This window comes from Triticum aestivum, chromosome 1D (assembly GCF_018294505.1).
Source record: "Triticum aestivum cultivar Chinese Spring chromosome 1D, IWGSC CS RefSeq v2.1, whole genome shotgun sequence".
NCBI classification, from domain to species: domain Eukaryota; kingdom Viridiplantae; phylum Streptophyta; class Magnoliopsida; order Poales; family Poaceae; genus Triticum; species Triticum aestivum.
The window spans coordinates 464,060,576-464,079,659 of NC_057796.1; the positions used below are offsets into that span (position 1 = coordinate 464,060,576).

General features: G+C 44.9%; 2 non-coding genes and 1 pseudogene across 2 annotated transcripts; 1 reads left to right on the forward strand and 2 right to left on the reverse strand.

Moving 5' to 3' along the window:
* The window catches only part of LOC123160727 (sinapine esterase-like), a 53,799-nt pseudogene that overhangs the window by 4,181 nt on the left and 30,534 nt on the right, over positions 1-19,084 (reverse strand).
* Positions 6,083-6,154, reverse strand: TRNAD-GUC (transfer RNA aspartic acid (anticodon GUC)). The gene has a single exon. It is a non-coding gene; the product is annotated as a tRNA-Asp (tRNA).
* On the forward strand, positions 14,745-14,816 carry TRNAD-GUC (transfer RNA aspartic acid (anticodon GUC)). Its single transcript has one exon. It is a non-coding gene; the product is annotated as a tRNA-Asp (tRNA).

A 19,084-nucleotide genomic window follows, 5' to 3' on the forward strand; every position in this document is an offset into this window, starting at 1 on the left:
ACACCCACTTCTGACTGCCCTGGCCCACCAAAAACTCCTCTCCCACGCTGGCGCCCCTTCCCGCCGAAGCCAGCTTACAAGAGGTAACAGATGGAGGGCCCCATCTTCCATGTACAATATTAGACCTGGGACATCCCCCTTCATGGTTCCATATGATTCTGCCAAAAGGGATCACACAAGGTGAAGGTTGGAGGAGGCATCATGTCAAAAAGGTTGAGCCATGCCTTCGACTTCACCACTATCATGGTGGACCTCTCCTGAGTTGTTAAGTTGCGGGTCCCTGTGATGCCCCTGCTAGCGTTCAAACACACCACCTCCATGAGCTCCGGTGGCACTATCCCCATGGTTCCCTTGCATCAACACGAAAGTGCACATAGGAGGGAAATGCTCCACACGATCGCTGCCCCTGCGCATGGAGATCGAACACAAGAGAAGATGAAATTAGATGGTACTAGTGAGGTGGACACGTGAGCACAATGGTGAGGAGGACATTGAGACGACCCGATATATAGGTGATTGGGATGGCCCGACATGGTCGGAAAGAAGCATTGTGGACGCGAGATGAAGAGGGTAAAGAGGGTGGGCAAGGATGACCATGTACCTGACATGTAGGCTCATGTAGTCAGTGATAGAAAAACTGGTTCTCGAACGGTACTAACTTTTACCAGACAAACATATCTTGGTTGCTTTAGGGTTGGGATTGACCAGGATCAGTAGATTGGGTACAGATTTCAGGGATTAATTGTTCAAGATTTGATTTCAACGAGACGCACGTGTTCAAGGTTTATTTTAGACTTTTCTCTTTCAGAATCATGATATAATTAATGTAGCATAAGTTTTGTTATGTTATTAGTCTTTTCTTACAAACTGATGTGCGTACAATCTGATTGTTTCTAGCTGTATGGTTCCCATAGCATTTTCATGTTTTAGTTTTCTAACGCCATGAAAAAAATCCCACAACACTTCATTCATCTCCTCAACTTGTCACAGTGGCAACAATAGCCTAATCCTGAAGGAATGGGGAATGTATGAACTGTCCAAAGGTTTGCTTGGTAGGAAATACTATGAATGAATATTATTTGTTCCATTCGTGTAGGTTGGCATCATGACATCGACTACACATCTCCAAGACCTTGCCTCATTGGTCGTGGGAACTCCCATGGCGATGTACCTACCCGCAACCTCCACAGCTCTACGACATCTGGGAAGATCTGCCTTGCACATCATTGAGCATTGATTAATCTTCATTGACTAATCTTCACAAAGGTGCGCTCTCGGACACTCGCCATTGTCCTTTCCAACAATGATGTCGGTCCTAAGGGCACCCTGCCCTATGCATATAGATACACATGTAGGATCAACAATAATGTCATTGGTACGACGAACAATTAACACACTAATTGGCATAGATAGCTCCAAACAATATACATAATGACTTACCTGCAGGATGAAAGAATCCAGGACAGGAGAAGCATCAAGAAAAGAAACCGAAGAGAAGATGTCGCAGCTCGGAGGGAGGGACATTACTCCTCTACAGAGTCCGATGTCCATGTTCTTGAGACGGGGAAGCTCTGAGGGCAACATTGGAATGTTGATGTTCTGAAGAAGAACAAATCCCAAGGTTAATCATGTGTTTGTTTCTTCAAACATAAAACTACAGGTACATATATTGTTGATTAAATATACTATTAGAGAGCATATATACTTCAACACGAGAGCGGATGGTGAGGCTCTCAACATTTTCTTCAATGGACGGAAGCCTCGCGCGAGCATCAGAGAGAATGCAACACAAGCCTACATTCTTGAGCGGCAAAGAATTTTGGATAGATATATCTAACAAGGCCCCACTATAATGGAAGGGGTTGAGGCATGGAGCATCGATCTCTATTATTTATAGTCTCTTGCATTCTACAACAACAAGAAAGTTTAGTTGCCGCAATGTACATGGTATTCTCAAGCAACTTATCCCACTGCATAAGGATATCTCCAGCCGCTCCAAGGCAGTAGATTTAGAGAGCGACTGCAATAATTCTTCCTCATTAATATTGAGAAAACGAAGATGCAACTTTTTCTATCTTCTCAACAGGCCAAGTGTCGGAATGGGATCGAAAGCACAACCAGTGAGGTGAAGATACTGAATTGAACTTGCAACTGCTTCGTTGGATGAAACCCAACATGGGGATTTGTAGATTTTCTTCATGAAAATATACGTAGCCAAGCTAAGTTCTTTAGTTCCAGACTTGACGTTGATTTGGAGCCACCTGTCCAAGCGGGAGGCTTTGATTTCCTTGCAAGGGTTAAGCCCAAGTTTAAGCGTTTCCACCTTAACCCCATTGTTGTGATGGTTTTCAAGAATTCGGTCAACTTTGTCGATGATATAGGTTCCTCTTTCCTCAAATTTCTTGTCACTCAACTCAAGTGTACCGGAGTTGAGTACGAGCTTGGAATAGTATCTCACGAACATAGAAGCCCACACGAGACGCATGCAACACAAGCAACTGCTTGCACTCACAACAGAGAATGTATATGATGTAGGATGTCGTACAAAACCAAGGTTGAAAAGTTTCAACGGTCAGATTGTACTCTCTTCGTTCTAAAAGATAAGATGTATTAGTTTTTCAGAAAGTCAAACTTATCTAACTTTGACCAAGTTTATAGAGAAAACAATCAATGTCTACGATAGCAATTCATTATCATTAGATTTGTTACGAGATATATTTTCATATTTTATTTATTGGACATTGGTATAGTTTACTACAAAACTTGGTCAAACATATAAAGATTGTTTCTGGGGAAGATGCAAGAGATCCCCCCCCCACCACCGAACCACACACACAGAGCAATATCAGCCGCAGGAAGAAACGTGAGAAACAAACCAAACCAGAACGTATACAGTGCACCAATAGAGAAAAACCATATGCAACTGTTGTTGGCCAATTTACAGTGCAGATGAACCACTGATTTCTTATGGAAACATCTCGAGCGCAACTACATGCCGACTTGGCACCAAATTCCTACCCTTGATGCATCATGTGTTCATCCTGTGGGTGGCAGTTGAGATAGACATTGTTTACTTGCTGCTAGAATACTTGAATGCCAGCGAGATTATTATTTTACTTGCTACGTGCTCTGTCTGATGAATATCAGTTTAGCTAAATGACAGTCGACTGATTTTTCAATTGGGGTCAGTCGATTTTTGAGAGTTCGTTGGAGTGAGCCGGAGGGAAGGAAGGGGGAAGGGGCTCACCGGCAGGCTACCCCCATTATCTATCTTAGGGTTAAGGGTGGGGGCGGTGGTGGACGGCGGCGGTGGTGCACTTCGCCGGAGAAAAAACCCAAACGCGGGAGGGCTTGAGGGATGGCGGGGGCGGCGGCTAGACCGGCGGTGGGGGCGGTTCCGAGGAGGGGGGGGGGCGTCGCCGCGGGCGGCGGTGGCAACGATTAGGCCGGCGGCATGTTTGGTGGTCCGGGAAGAAGAAGAGGTGAGAAAGAAGAAGGTCCATGTGCTGTACGATCTTCATCCAACGGTCCACAACAGTCGAGTAATCCTAATTGAAAAAACAGTCGACTGACGTGTAGCCACACCCGTTGAATATACACCTGGCTGGCAGCAACACATACCTGTGGGAGATCCTCAAAAACGGCCATGGCTGATATATTTTTGGGCAGCTTGAGAAATATGGTCTTGCTGCTGGCAGGTTCCCACCGGTTGATGAAGCCTCTGCTCGACTAGCTATCTGCGGTGCAGCAGATCTTGCATCAGTTCTGCCCTAGAAATTTTGCGAAAGAGACGTGCAAATTCTCAAGAGCCAGCGCTGGTTCAACAAGGAATGATGAAACTAAGCCGAGGCAGGTTGGGTTACTATCGACGGAAGCGGCCGGCCGGGGATAGTCTGAAATTGTTTAACCTGAGATCGATTTTCGCCTAGATCAAGCGGAACAAGCGCGGCGATTCCATTGCACGTGCCACGTTTCGACTGTGTCTAGGTTTTCTCGGCCGAAACGGCGTTTGTTCAGAGCTAACCGATCTAATAAGCCTTGTTAAACAATCTGTCATCAAAGTCGTTGTAGTATAGTGGTAAGTATTCCCGCCTGTCACGCGGGTGACCCGGGTTTTATCATGGAAGACAAGGAAAATATGGGATGCCGCCTGAAGAAATCCATTTATGGATTAAAGCAAGCCTCTAGACAGTGGTATCTAAAGTTTAATCAAATGATTAAAAAATTTGGATTTAAAGAAAATATTGAGGATAACTGCATTTATGCAAAGTTTAAAAATGGGAAATATATTTTCCTAATCTTGTATGTGGATGATATTCTGCTTGCTAGCAGTGATGTTACTCTACTACAAGAAACAAAGAAGTTTTTATCCTCAAATTTTGACATAACGGATCTTGGTGAAGCATCATATGTTTTGGGCATAGAAATTCACCGAGATAGGAAAAATGGAGTCTTAGGACTATCGCAGAAAGCAAATTTAGAAAAAGTTCTTAAAAAGTATAATATGCATGCGAGTAAAGCCACACCTGCTCCTATAGTCAAGAGCGGTAGTTTTGGGAAATTCCAATGTTCCAGGAACCAGTACGAGATCGATCAAATGAAAGCAGTACCATATGCTTCGGCAGTTGAAAGCTTACAGTATGCACAAGTGTGCACTCGCCCTGACTTAGCTTTTATCACCGGGGTACTCGGTAGATATTAAGAGAATCCAGGCATAGAGCACTGGAAGATGGTAAAGAAAGCATTGCGTTATGCGCAAGGCACGAAAGACTACATGCTAATATATAGGAGAAGTGATTCCCTAGAGATAAAAGGGTATTCAGACGCAGATTTTATAGGGGACAAAGATGATAGAAAATCCATGTCAAGATACGTATTCACCCTCGCTGGGGGAGCTATTTCGTGGAAAAGCTCCAAACAGTCGATAGTTGCATCATCCACGATATATGCAGAATTCATAGCATGCTTCGAGGCCACGGGGCAGGTGATATGGCTAAAGAAATTTATACCCGACTTGAAAGTGGTAGATTGTATTCACAAACCACTAAAGATGTACTGTGACAACCAGCCCGCAGTATTTTACGCTCACAACAACAAGTCGAGTAATGCTGCCAAAACAATAGAGATAAGGTATTATGTTGTGAAAGATAAAATCCAGGATCAAACTATAAGTCTCGAGCATATAAGGACAAAGGATATGCTTGCGGATCCGCTAACGAAAGGCTTACCACCCAATGTGTTCAAGGAACACTTAGCCGGCATGGGTTTAAGGGAAAGCCTTATGATTCCTGGATAGGCCCAAAAGGAACAGAATTTGTTTCTAAACAAAACATATGTTGTAGCTTTATGATTCTATCGGCAATTAAGCCGTGACGATGAAACATGCTCTATGTATCAATATGTGATGAAACAAATAAACTAGAAAGTATAAGGTTGAAAGTAAAGTTGAGATCAAGGGGGAGAATGTTAGGTTGATCTCTCTCCCGTTCGAGCCCAGCGGGTCGAACGGGCCCTTGCATCGCGCCCTGATCGGGGGCGCCCAACCAAACCATGGTTGGTGGGCCCCTGTGACCCGCGCTATATAAACAGAGGTGGGGGCTGGGGCACGAGTATGAGATTAATCGCTGCCACAATCCCCACCGACATTCCCTACCGATCTAGGGTTAGCGCGGTGCTCACGGGAAGCTCCACCACCGCCGCCACTCTCTGCCATCACCGGCCACTACTTCACCATGGCCGGCACCGACTTGAGCTCTTCAACCCAAGGAGATGGTAGGTTTACCGGAATCACTAGCCTACATCGATCCAACATAAACAAGTCATAATTTAGTTACATCAAGGACTTTGTTCCTCCTCCTATACCATATTTCACCTGTTGTACCATGGTTTGGCTTAGGTGGATGAAGAATCGCTGTATTTTCGGTGCATCTTTGTGAATTCTGAAGAAGATACGATCGAGTGCAAAAAGAAATGAAAAAATGGCCGTTGGTTTGCTGCTGCCATCGCTTTCTCCTAAAATTTCGCCGTTTTACGTACTGACGAGTGACTAGCGTAAGTGCAGGTGCCTAAAAAAAAGAGATCGCGCCGTTGCCGGGGATCGAACCCGGGTCACCCGCGTGACAGGCGGGAATACTTACCACCATACTACAACGACTTGGATGACTGTGAGCTTAAGAACGGTAATTAGATCGGCTAACAGTTAACAAATCGGAGGTTCTAACGCTTTTGGCAGACTAGATAAGTACCTAATGCTTAAGAAATAAAATCTATTTTTTACTAAGTACCTTCCTAGGTGCCTTGCATTGTACAAAGCCTAAGTATATAAAAATAAAAAGGACTAACTATGTGTAGGTTGACCAATTTTTTTTGGTGCAAGTCATTTTTTTTGGCCATCAGATCTCCATCCAACGACCAAGATTGCGCCGCCACTGTTTATCTTCTTCCTCAAGTTTATTCTTCCTCCCGCACCACGATGTTCTACAAGTGCACAGGGTTTAGTTGCAACATTCTCTAGGTAAAAATATCGATCCCACATGGACCATAGAAAATGGTATTTATCTCTTGTAGGGTTATTGGAATGTGCTTGGAAGTTAGTTGGGGTCCAAAACAAAAGCGGATGCCGAAGTTGGAATATTATGAGGATGTCGACTGAAAACTAAGTTTGGAAGTCAAGAGTAAAAGAACAAGACATTAATGAAAACGATGAAATCAACAATAAGGCTAAGGCGTCCTCAGGGAAACCAGATTCACCACTAGTATTTATGTTGCGTAATTATGCAAATGCATAATTCTAGGTTCAGATAAATAATTCACTTCATATGCAGAAATTCATTTTGGCTCCCAGGAGCACATGCTCCCAGGCCCAAAAATAATTTAAGCTCTCTCATGTGCCAAATCTTGAGCAGTCATCCTTGGAATAAAAAATTTAAGTTCTTCCTACTTACCATTCGATGTCTTTGAGAATAGCAATCAATACAAGGAGCAGGCACCACACAAGCTCACCATAGTTAAGGTCACTTGGTTACCTCTGTATTCCTCTAACATGAACAATGTGAAGATTATTGAGCACACTACATGTTTTGCCAATATTTGTACCTTTAACAGGTGCTTTACTTTGAACCATGTGTCCTAAACTTGTAATGAATGGGTGGACGGGAGGATGGCTTTTGACATAGCTCACTGCACGGATTTACAAATAGCGATATTAGATCAGAATTAAAAATTAAGAAGAAACAATCTTCACCCTCTGCGTCCCTAGAAAAGTCAGCCTGAGCCGGCAGCAATGCATAGGGAACTAAACACAGGCGGAGGATGCGGTAGGATGAGGTGGGGCGCTCGCCCTACCTTGATTTCTCGTATATTTTTACTAGGTATATGTATACATCGATCTGATTTGATCCGATCGCTAATATAATCATCAAACATTTTTTTGGGTTGTGATTTAACGTGGACAGCTTATCGGGCCGTAACGAACCTGACCAGCCCACAGGCGCACGCACGGACTGGGTGCATGCCGGCACGCGGTGGAGCAACAACAACTTGTCACAGCGGCAACATTAGCCAAATCCGGGAGGAATGATGAACGTCTCAACCGTCCAAAGTTTTACTTGGTAAGAAATACTATCAATGAACATTATTTGTTCCATTTGTGTAGGTTGGCATCATGGCATCGACTACAAAGCTCCAGGACCTTGAATTCAATGGTCGGGGGAACTCTCAAGGTGTTGTACCTATCCGCAACCCCCACAGCTCTTTGACATTCAAGGATATCTGTCTTGCATATTGGTGAGCATCAACTATTCTTCATTGAGGCGGGGCATCTGCCAGTGGTACGAAACCTCATATCGCAGAGATAGGTTGTGTCCAACGCCAGGTACTCGAGCAAAGGTGCACTCTCGAGAATGTTAGAGTTGTGTCGAATATAGTATACAAGGTAGGTTATAGTTGGACTTGTAGTTGTATTGTGTTTAGATAGGATATGGAATCGTATCCTAGTAGGACACTTGTATCCTGGGTCTCTCATATATAGTGGGGGTAGACACACGATATAACATATGCCAACATAATAGCACAGGCGCGCAAGGGGGAGCCGGCGGTATGTGCCGGCGCCCGGGTGGCGGGTGTGCGGTATTGTAACGGTGTCACGGGGAGGAGCGCCCGTAGTCAAGCCCCGGGGATGTAACCATATCGGTGAACCTCGTTAACAAATCTCGGTGTCGTGCTCTCGTGATTGCTTGGTCCTCGGATGATCGACGGTATGCCTCGGATTTATTCTAACAAGTGGTATCATGAGCAAGGTTACGAAGAGACTGTTGCGTTGAGCCGAGTTGATTCGCTGATTTAATTCGTCATGGGAGACGATCGTGTATCAGCGGACGAAAGCGGCGGTCGAAGAAATCGATGGAAGCAGCGGGGCGTAATGCGTGCAAGCTGGCGGCCGGCGATTTGTTTAGAGTCTCGACGAGGTGTCATCGAAATCAGCGGCGTTAGGAGAGTCGTGCGGCGGTCGGTCGACGGATTGATGGTGCGAGTGTACTCTAGGCGGGCGTTGAGATCGCTGGCGCTTGGTGGCTCATTGGGCAGGCAAGCCCAGGCGGGGCTGGCCGTAGCGACCCGTGCAGGTGGGCAGGGCAAGGCGTGGCAACGCGAGCAGGTTCAGATGGCCGGTGAAGCACGCAGGAAGCGCAACAAAGCAACGAAACGAGTTTTGTTTTGAAAAAAAAGGACCGGGTCCTTGTGTGACACGGACGGAGGCAGATCAATCGGCAAGGAAAAAGTCTATCAAGGGATATGCGTACATCAGGAAGGCTAAGGATTTGACAAAGCAAATAGCTAGCATTGACAGTTGAGCCTAAGAGCTACACCACGTGAAGACCAACATTGTTTTGGTTGAATTTCTACTAGTACTGGGAGGTGACCACGTTAGGTTTGCTTATGTACTTTGGCATCATGGAAAGAAGCTCGGTTAATTTTCGTAAGGTCAGCCATACAAAGAATCATGACGGCATCGGACATCGGGTTTGAGTTGGAGAAGTTCATCGGAACTAAAAACCTTGGGTTATGACAGACACGGATGAAATATTTGTTGGCACAACAGAGATGCTTGAAGGCGTTGCGGGAAGTCAATTCAGTTAAGATGGAATTATCATGTGATGGATGGAAATTTGCGGAAGACGATTTGGGAGCCTCGAGCGTGTCATACAGTCGACGAGTTCGGCTGGGTCGGACTAGGCAGTCTGACGGATCGACGCAAGTCGGTTGGTACAGAAAACGGTGGTGGAATCAGCGAAGACGACGTAGGAGCGTGATGCTGATGGTGACCGACTTCTGGGGCATGGAAACACGTAGCGCAGGCCCGAGGCTTGTGCGGCTTCGACAAGACTATGGCGCGGGATTGATTCAAGGTGGTGTATACACGGAGGTTGAAGTCGATGAGGCGCAGGAGTGGACTGATCATCTACCATGGAGTCTTGTTGAAGGTGGAGCTGGATTGAGGGGCTACGGTGTAAGGATCCAGAGAATCGAAGCCTATTCAGCAAGGGGGAAAAGCGAGTGACATGCAGTTCGGACTGGAGCCCAGTGGTCCGATGGAAGCGTGAAACTCGTCATCGGTCGGTGTTGATCGATGGTACTCTGCAGTGGGGTTGAGTGGTGTGGGTTCGCGACCCTTGAGACTCGACCAGGACAGCGGAGGCTCGACGCGGTAATAGCGGCGAGGTGTGCGGTGCGCACGGGACATGGAGACGGGCCAGGGCTCTGGTGAGACAACTGCAAATTTGACTCGGGATGACTACAAGCAACGGTGAAATTCTTTCAAGTTTCAGACAGGCGGTCAAGAAAGGAGCGGTGATGTTGAGTTTGGGTAACTCTTATGTGTGACACCCAATATGTGAGTTGTTCATTTTCACGTAGGTCAGTGATCAGTGTGTGATGGCGTTGAACCGAGCTCTAGAAGTTGGGAGCATACACTAGAGTAAAGAGGAACTTAATTTTGCTTGAGTGTTGACTCTGGTCAAGAAAAGAAGGGACTGCAAGTTGCAGGTGGAGTCATATGGAGTCTTTGGAGTAGCCGCGATGCTCATGGGATAAACTCAAGTTAAATGTACATGGAAGTTTGACGCATGGACAAATTCAAGGTGGTGGAGTATATTCGCCAAGGTGGAGTTTGTTGGAGTTGTGTCGAATATAGTGTACAAGGTAGGTTACAGTTGGACTTAGTTGTATTGTGTTTAGATATGATATGGAGTCGTGTCCTAGTAGGACACTTGTATCCTAGGTCTCTCATATATAGTGGGGGTAGACACACGATATAACCTATGCCAACATAATAGCACAAGCGCGCAAGGGGGAGCCGGCGGCATGTGCCGGCGCCCGGGTGGTCGGTGTGCGGTATTGTGACGGTGTCACGGGGAGGAGCGCCCGTAGTCAAGCCCCGGGGATGTAGCCATATCGGTGAACCTCGTTAACAGATCTCGGTGTCGTGCTCTTATGATTGCTTGGTCCTCGGATAATCGACGGTATGCCTCGGATTTATTCTAACAGAGAATGTGGATCATGAGCTGGATAGCTCTTGGATGCACAAAACCCTATGATAGTCACCTGCCTGAGGCGGTCGTAGCAGCGCTCCAGCCTCTGCCTCAAACACTCGTCATCGTCGTCTCCAACAACGATGTCGGTCCTAAGGGAACCCCACTCTACCTGCATATGCATACACATGTAGGATCAACAATAATGTCATTGTTATGACGAACAAGCAACACACTAATTTGCATTTTTTCTTTTTCTTTTCGAAAAGACGGATTTCCCCGGCCTCTGCATCAGAGTGATGCATACGGCCATCTTATTAAAGAAATAAAAGGTTCCAACAAGGTTCCAAAGTCTCTGACTGAAAAGAAATAAAAAGCCAGCTCACAGAGAGCTACAGAGGCTGGACACACAGACTAGCCAAGGTAAGACGCCACAACCGGCTGGCTAAAAAAAGATAGGTAAACTAATTGCCTATCCTATTACATGACCGCCATCCAAACCGGTTGAAGATATCTCGAGCTACCATCTCCCAGCGGATAGATCCAGTAACCAAATGCTCCCTGGCCTCCATCGGAGTGAGTAGCGACCACGAACGGATCACAGCCGTGGCTCGGAAAATAACCTGCAAAAAGTGAATACGTGATGTTCTGTTAAAAACCAAATCATTTCTGCAAGTCCAGATAGTCCACAACAAAGCGCAAACTCCAACACGAATATGTCTCGCTAATTCAGGCTCAATCCCAATGAGCCATGTCCCAAATAACGTAGTGACAGAATTCGGTGGAGTAATATTAAAAGCAATGTGAACCGTCCGCCAAAGTACTCGGGCAAACGGGCAATCAAAAATGAGATGCTTGATCGTCTCGTCCCGATCACAGAAGCTACACCTCGTAGGTCCTGTCCAATTACGCTTAATCAAGTTATCCTTGGTTAAAATAACCTGTTTATGGACAAACCACATAAACACTTTTATCTTCAAGGGAACTTTGACAGCCCAAACATGTTTGGAGGTAGGAATGGAGCTCGAGTTAATTACATCAATATACATTGATTTAACCGTGAATACTCCAGACCTAGTCAGTTTCCAGCGTAATTCATCGGGTTGTTGAGAAAGATGGACATCCATTAGTCTCCGAACTAGACGGAGCCAATCTTCCCAGCGATTGCCCACTAACGACCGTCTAAACTGAATATTAAGGGGGATGGATTGAAACACCGTAGCAACGAAAACCTCACGTCGTTGAACAATGCGATATAAAGACGGATATTGAATGGCCAAGGGTGTCTCGCCGAGCCAAGTATCCTCCCAGAAGCGTGTACTAACGCCGTTGCCAATGACAACCTTTGTCCTATTAAACAAAGATTGTTTAACTTTCATCAGGCCTTTCCAGAAAGGCGAGTCAGTTGGCCTGACTGTGACCTGGGACAAGGACTTAGTCGGGAGGTACTTGTTGCGGAGGATTTGTGCCCACATGACATCAGTCTCAAAAGAAAGCTTCCACAGCCACTTGCTGAGAAGACATCTGTTCTTAACTTCAAGATTCTCAATACCAAGACCCCCTTGGTCTTTCGGTCTACAGATGATATCCCATTTTGCAAGTCTGTATTTTCTTTTTAGATCATCACCCTGCCAGAAGAAACGCGATCGATAAAAGTCCAGTCTTTTCCTCACACCTACTGGGACTTGAAAGAACGATAGGAGAAACATAGGCATACTTGTGAGCACCGAATTAATCAGAATTAATCGGCCTCCATATGACATGAGCTTGCCCTTCCAACAACTCAGTTTCTTCTCAAACCGGTCTTCGATGCACTTCCATTCTCTATTCGTCAGCTTTCTATGGTGGATTGGAATACCTAGGTAAGAGAAAGGTAATTCCCCCAACTCGCACCCAAACAATTGCCTATAAGCCTCCTGTTCGTCTTTGGCTCTACCAAAGCAGAACAGCTCGCTCTTATTGAACAGCTCGCTCTTCCAACACACTAATTTGCATAGATAGCTCCAAATGATATACATAATGACTTACATGTAGGATGAAAAAAAATCTAATACAGGAGAAGCATCAAGAAAAGAAACCAAAGAGAAGATGTCACAGCTCGAAGGGAGGGGCGTTACTACTCTACGGAGCCCGATATCCAAGTTCTTGAGACGGGGGAGCTTTGAGGGTAGGATTGGAATGTTGACGTTCTCAAGAAGAACAAATCCCAAGGTTAACCATGTGTTTGTTTGTTCCAACATAAAAGTACAATACACATACATATATTGTCGATTAAATATACTTTGAGAGCGCATATGTACCTCGACACGAGAGTGGATGCTGAGGCTCTCGACATTTCCTGCAATGAATGGCAGCCTCGCGCGAGCATCAGAGAGAATGCAACACAAGCCTACATTCTTAAGTGGCAAAGAATTCTGGATAGAGATATCTAACAAGCGCCCACTATAATAAAAGGAGTCGAGGCTTGGAGCATCAATCTCCACTATCTGTAGCCTCTTGCATTCTTCAACACCAAGGAAGTTGAGCAGCTGCAGCCTACAAGGTATTCTCAAGCAACTTATCACACTGCATAGGGTGATTTCCAGACGCTCCAAGGAGGCAGATTTGGAGAGCGAGTGCCATAATCCTTCCTCATTAATATGGACAAGACGAAGATGTAAATTTTTCAATCTTCTCAACAGGCCAAGTGTTGATATGGGATCGAAAGCGCAATTGGTGAGGTGAAGAGACTGAATTGAACTAGCAACTGCCTCGCCGGACAAAACCGAACATGGGAAGTTGTAGATGTTCTTCATGAAAATATTCGTAGTCAAGCTAAGTTCTTGAATCCCAGGCAGGAGGCTGTGACTGTCGTGCAAGGGTAAAGTCCAAGTTTAAGCGTCTCGACCTTGACCCCATTCTTGTGATGGTCCTCGAGAATTTTTGTCAACTTTGTCGATGATATAGGTTCCTCTTTCCTCAAATTTCTTGTCACTCAATTCAAGTGTATCGGAGTTGAGTATGAGCTTGGAATAGCATCTCCATGAACATAGAAACCCACGCGACACGCGTGCAACACGAGCGGCTGCTTGCACTGGCAACAGAGAATGTATACGATGTAGGATGTCCTGCAAAACCAAGGTTGACAAGTTTCAATGGCCAGATAGTACTCTCTTTGTTCTAAAGATAAGGTGTCTTAGTTTTTAAGAAAGTCAAACTTCTCTAAGTTTGACCAAGTTCATAATACCAAATAACTATCATTAGATTCGCCATGTAATATATTTTCATATTCTTATTCCATATTGTATATGTTGATCGGAACACGCAAGAGCTCCGCGTGTTGTTTCATTAAGATGGGAGAAAAGGTTCAACTACAGAGTCCGATGGGCAACCCCATCCCTAGCAAGATCAGCCGAAGGAAGCAATAAGAGAAACAAACCAAACCGAAACTGTTGACTTTTGAAAAACTAATACACCACGAAAAGAAAAAAAAAGAAAAGAAAAGGCGGATACATCATATATTTTAGAACAGAAGGAGTAGCTAGTAGATGGTTGCTGCGAACAAAAAAAATTCGTATCTGTGATGTTAATATATATCTGGTTATCAGCTTATGTACTTTGCATGGATGGATACAATGCACCAATAGAGAAAAAGCATAGGCAAGTGCTGTCAAATTTAAACGTGCACATGAACCACTGATTTCTTATGGAAACATATGGTTCAGCTCCAAATTGCTACCCTAGATGCATCATGTATGTATTCATCCAGTGCTGGCTGTTGAGATAGACATTGCTGTTGGCAGGTCACACCGTTGGATGAAGCCTCTGGTCGACTATCTGCAGTAAGCAAGCGGTTAGCTTGGTAAGCTACCTACAAAAATTTGCAATCAAATGAAAAAAAAAGACTATCTACAGTGCCTCAGCTTTGCATGCTCATGCAACTCTTGAATTTTTGCAGAAGAAATTGTGAATACGAGAGGAGCCAGCGCTGGTTGAACAAGGAAAGATAAAATGGAGCCGAACGAGCTTGGATTTCAGGAGCGAAACCCTGCAGCCGTGAGAGCAAATTCGGGGTGCGATGAGCGAACGGAAGAAGCGCGGCGCGTTGGAGGCTGGGGAGTATACATACCTGCAGTTGCAGGAGTAGGGATTGCCGTTTCAGCTCCAACCCAGCAGAACCTCCGATTTGTTCAGAGTTAACCGATCTAATAAACCTTGTTAAAATTTCTGTCATGCGAGGTCGTTGTAGTATAGTGGTAAGTATTCCCGCCTGTCACGCGGGTGACCCGGGTTCGATCCCTGGCAACGGCGCCTCTCCTTTTTTTTTTACCTGGCTGCACGTCTACAGCAATCGGGCCAGCATTTTCGTCCACCCCTTTGGCCCAAATTTAAATCCGTGCATGCACATGTTCCCTACCTAAACATAAGGATCATGTTGTTCAGTTAAAAATTTCACTGATCATTTGTGCTTCAATGATCATAAGCATCATGTTGTTGTTTCCATGTCCGAGTGAACCCCCTAGTTCTCGGGGATATGGAGGAACCCTAGTGTGTGTATGAGCTCAACGTTGATAGATACATGATTCCCTTTTTGTGTTTATGTTAATATTTTTCTTGATGTTTGTGTGTTTGTCGACCTAAAACATTTGCTTTTATGAACATGAAGGATGTAACTATCCGAGTTAAGCGAGGAGCGAATGTACAACGGTGACAGAAGCTATCTCCCTCCTTGGGACCTCACTGACCTCGGATAGGAGAATAACAGAGACCGGCCATTAGCCACGTCCATGGGGAGACCCTAATCATCATTGTCGTAACCGGAATGTGGGGAGTAACGTTGATGACGTGTGTGATATGTGGCTGATGCATGTATGCATATATTTGTATTTGACCTCACTCACTTATAAGAACATATGAAGTTGGGAGGGGCTTTTTGGTCCCGGGAGCATATGCTCCCGGATGAACAGTAAATAAAAAGATGTAAAGAAAAAACAAAAATTCTGAATTTTTTTTAGATGTTCGTGTTAGTGTCGCAAAGCTTGCTTAACAAATTTCATGAGAAACGGAGTAGCAATATTTTGTCTGTGAAAAAAAAAAATTGGAATGAAATTCGGTCTTCAAATTTTTTTTCACGGGCCCAAATGCTTAACCTTTTTGCCTCAAAATTTGCAGGTAGCATTTGGATGTGACTAAGATCACAAAAACATTTGTCTTGATTTTTTTGACATTTGAAAAATTATTTTTGGGCCCGGAGCCAAATTAAATTTCCGACCATTCTTTAATCATTGTGGAAAGATCTAAACCATTTCTCAAATGGTATGTCTTACAAATCCCTTGGGTGTCAAATCTCAAATAGACTTGAGTTTGCATCTATATCATATCGCAACGAAGGCATGCATTGTGCATATTCCTCCCTTGGGTGTCAACTATCAGGTACCATCACAGACAAGATCATTGGTGTTTTTCTTCTTCGGGATTGGCAGATATCTTTTTGTTGCTATGTATTTTGTTAGGAAAGAAATTGATGTTGAGCATCCAAGTAGAAATGTGGCCTCTCAATGAAACATTCTTTATTCTACTAAAAATCAAAGATTCTTGGTCAATGGCTGCGGACTATTAGCACTGTAACTTGAACCATTATTTCCCAAAAATCAAACAGTGTTTGTCAACACGCGCCTTCATTGTCTAGTATTTTGTATAGAAGAAATTTCTAAGGACCACACGGCAGCCAGGGCTCGAACGCGAATGGGCTAGCTGCGCTCCTTGCAGGCCTAGCCAACAATGATGACACCATGTTCTCATTGTAGTTATTTATTGCTAATCCTAAATGAAAGCTATTTAGTGCAATATATGCCAAAAGGGAAAAGAAGAAATAAAGAACAAGTTACGAATTTATACCATTTGACGGAAGCTTGTGTGAATCAACAACATTTTGACGCAATAAGCGTCATATAGGGAATTCGCCGATGTAAGTCGCTCCGGACAAGCACTAACAATTTATTCAAGAGTTGCCTCGTTTTTTTTTTCTTGGGCAACGTATACATTTCAGCACCACCATATGACATTGAATGGTTTTTTCTTTTTCCTTTAGGAAAACTCAAGCTCGAATCAAATCAAATAATATAATAAATAATACTACCCAACTCCATATATAAATAAATAAATAAAATAATGTTTAAGTGTGGAGGATGGGCGGGCTGCAGTAGGGCCCGTTGAGCCAGCCGTCGGTGATCTGCTTGTAGGCAGCCTCGGTGAGGTGGATGCCGTCCCAGCTGAGGTGGTCGGCCGGGTTGGCGCACGCCGTCGCGCCCTGCATCCCGCACCTCGCGCTGTTGGCGTAGTTGTACTTGCCTCCCCCGGAGCCGCAGCACGCCTCGAAAACCGCGTTGAAACCTGCACGCACACACAGCACAACCCAGACCGTTGTTGTTAGTAGTAGATCGATCGTGCATGAACAGTGCCCCGGTCGGCGCCGGTGCTGCATGCATGCATGCGTGCATGTGGACTGCCGAGTCGAGGCATGTGTTGGTTGGGCGTGTCAGTCAGTGCCGATCCGCCATTACTTGGCCATTATATATGTCAGCTCAAGATCTTCTTTTTGAATGATTGTTTTGAATGATTTGAAGATCTTGTTCTACTCGCCTCCGCGCAGGATATACAGGAATCCCACATGACGGACATGTGCCCAGAGTGGGCAGTAGCTAGCACCACACTGATGCCGATGCTGACAGTGACAATAGTGCCGTGTGCACTTCTAGCCAGCTCGTGCACGAACGCGGAATCTATCTATCCATCCACACGTTATGCGTTGCGTTGCTTGTCTCTCCCTGGCGGGTTAGTTAGACTTATTGCCGAAAGAAGATGCCCAACGGCTAGCTAAGAGTACTGGTCGGTCGGAAGGAAATACTATGTGGGAACTAGCGTGCCGCGTGTGCACGTACCGTATTTCTTGGGGTTCTGGACCATGTCGTAGACGGCGGAGTAGAAGTCGGCGTACATGATGCGCGCCGCCCGGCCGTAGCGCTTCCGGAGGCGGGCGATCTCGGCCTGGAGCAGGTTGTTGTGGAAGGTGGAGAGGTCGTTGCACTAGTAAAGGATCATTTGTTCCGGTTCGTAAGTCTCATTTGTCCCGGTTAAGAAACCGGGACTAAAGGGTCGGTACTAAAGCTACCTTTAGTCCTGGTTCTTACACCAACCGGGATAGATGGGCCTCCACGTGGCCGCTGCGGCGAGCCCAGGCAGGAGGGCATTTGGTCCCGGTTGGTAGCACCAACCGGGATCAAAAGGCATCCACGCGTCAGCAGCTGGCAGGAGCTGATGTTTTTTTTTGAAAGGGGGTGGGTTTAGGGGGTTTTGGGGGGTTAATTTAGGGTGTTAGCTAGTTAATAGAGAGAAGTGCCCTCTCTTATCTCAGTGCTTGGAGCGCTACTGCTATGCCTAAACATGGCTTAGATTGAAGTGAAGGCAACATGTGGTGCATGTCGAAAGTAATACTAATTCTAACTTAATCAAGTTTGGATTAGTACTACTTTCGACATGCACCACGTGTTGCCTTCACTTCAATCTAATCCAAGTTCATTTCACCTACTGATGTATAATAACTCTTCATGCTCGCATCATGCATCATCATAATAACAAGTCCTACTACCTCTCTCTCTCGGTTTACAGGGCGTGCGCGTACCCCTAGGTCGTCAATTTGACCAACCTAATACAAGTCATATATTACAAAAAATATACCAATATAAACTTCATATGTTCTATTTTCAAAAGGTATAATTTTTTGAAAATACAAAGGTAGACATGGGTGCGCGTGCACCCACGTGAATAGTAAATTCATAAAAAATACTAGAAAAATTAAAAATTTCTGAAATTTCGCAGTATGAAACTTAGTCGATCATTCTACTCACGTGTGAAGTTTCATGATGTATAGACACCCATGGTATTCTTAGTGAAGAAAATACAAATGCGACCATACTATTCACTAAACAGTGTTTTTTAATATAGCTTCGATTAGCTTCGAATTTATCATTTTTGTCCAGATTACCACGGATGTGATCTCTTCGTGAAACTTCATCTGCGAGTAGACCGGTTGATTATGTATATCAGAAAAATAAATTCAGATTTTTTTTGTTTTTTCTAATATTTTTTTTCAAAATTACTATTCATAAAGGGTGCGCGCGCACCCATGTTCACCAAATCTGCGTCCATAATTTTTGTGTTATGTAGTTTATATTAGGGTGATAAAATTGGCAACCTAGGTATACGTATAGGACTTGTAAACTGAGACAGTGGGAGTACTAATCATCATCATACAACTTCTACTCGTTATTAATAACAAGTCATACGATCGATCATCATCCTCATAGTCATCGAACCAACCCTACTTAATTAATTGTTCTAAGCACATGATCAAGAGTATTAGGTAGGACCTAAATACCCTTGTCGGAGTAATGGGCCACGGGTAGGCTAACCCGAGTCCCTGAACCTTCCAAGACATCGGGGCTGGCTGCGCCCCTTAAGGCATCAAGACGAAGTGCCGCCTTCTGGTGGCCGGCTGGAGGAATAGCCGGCTGCCCGTA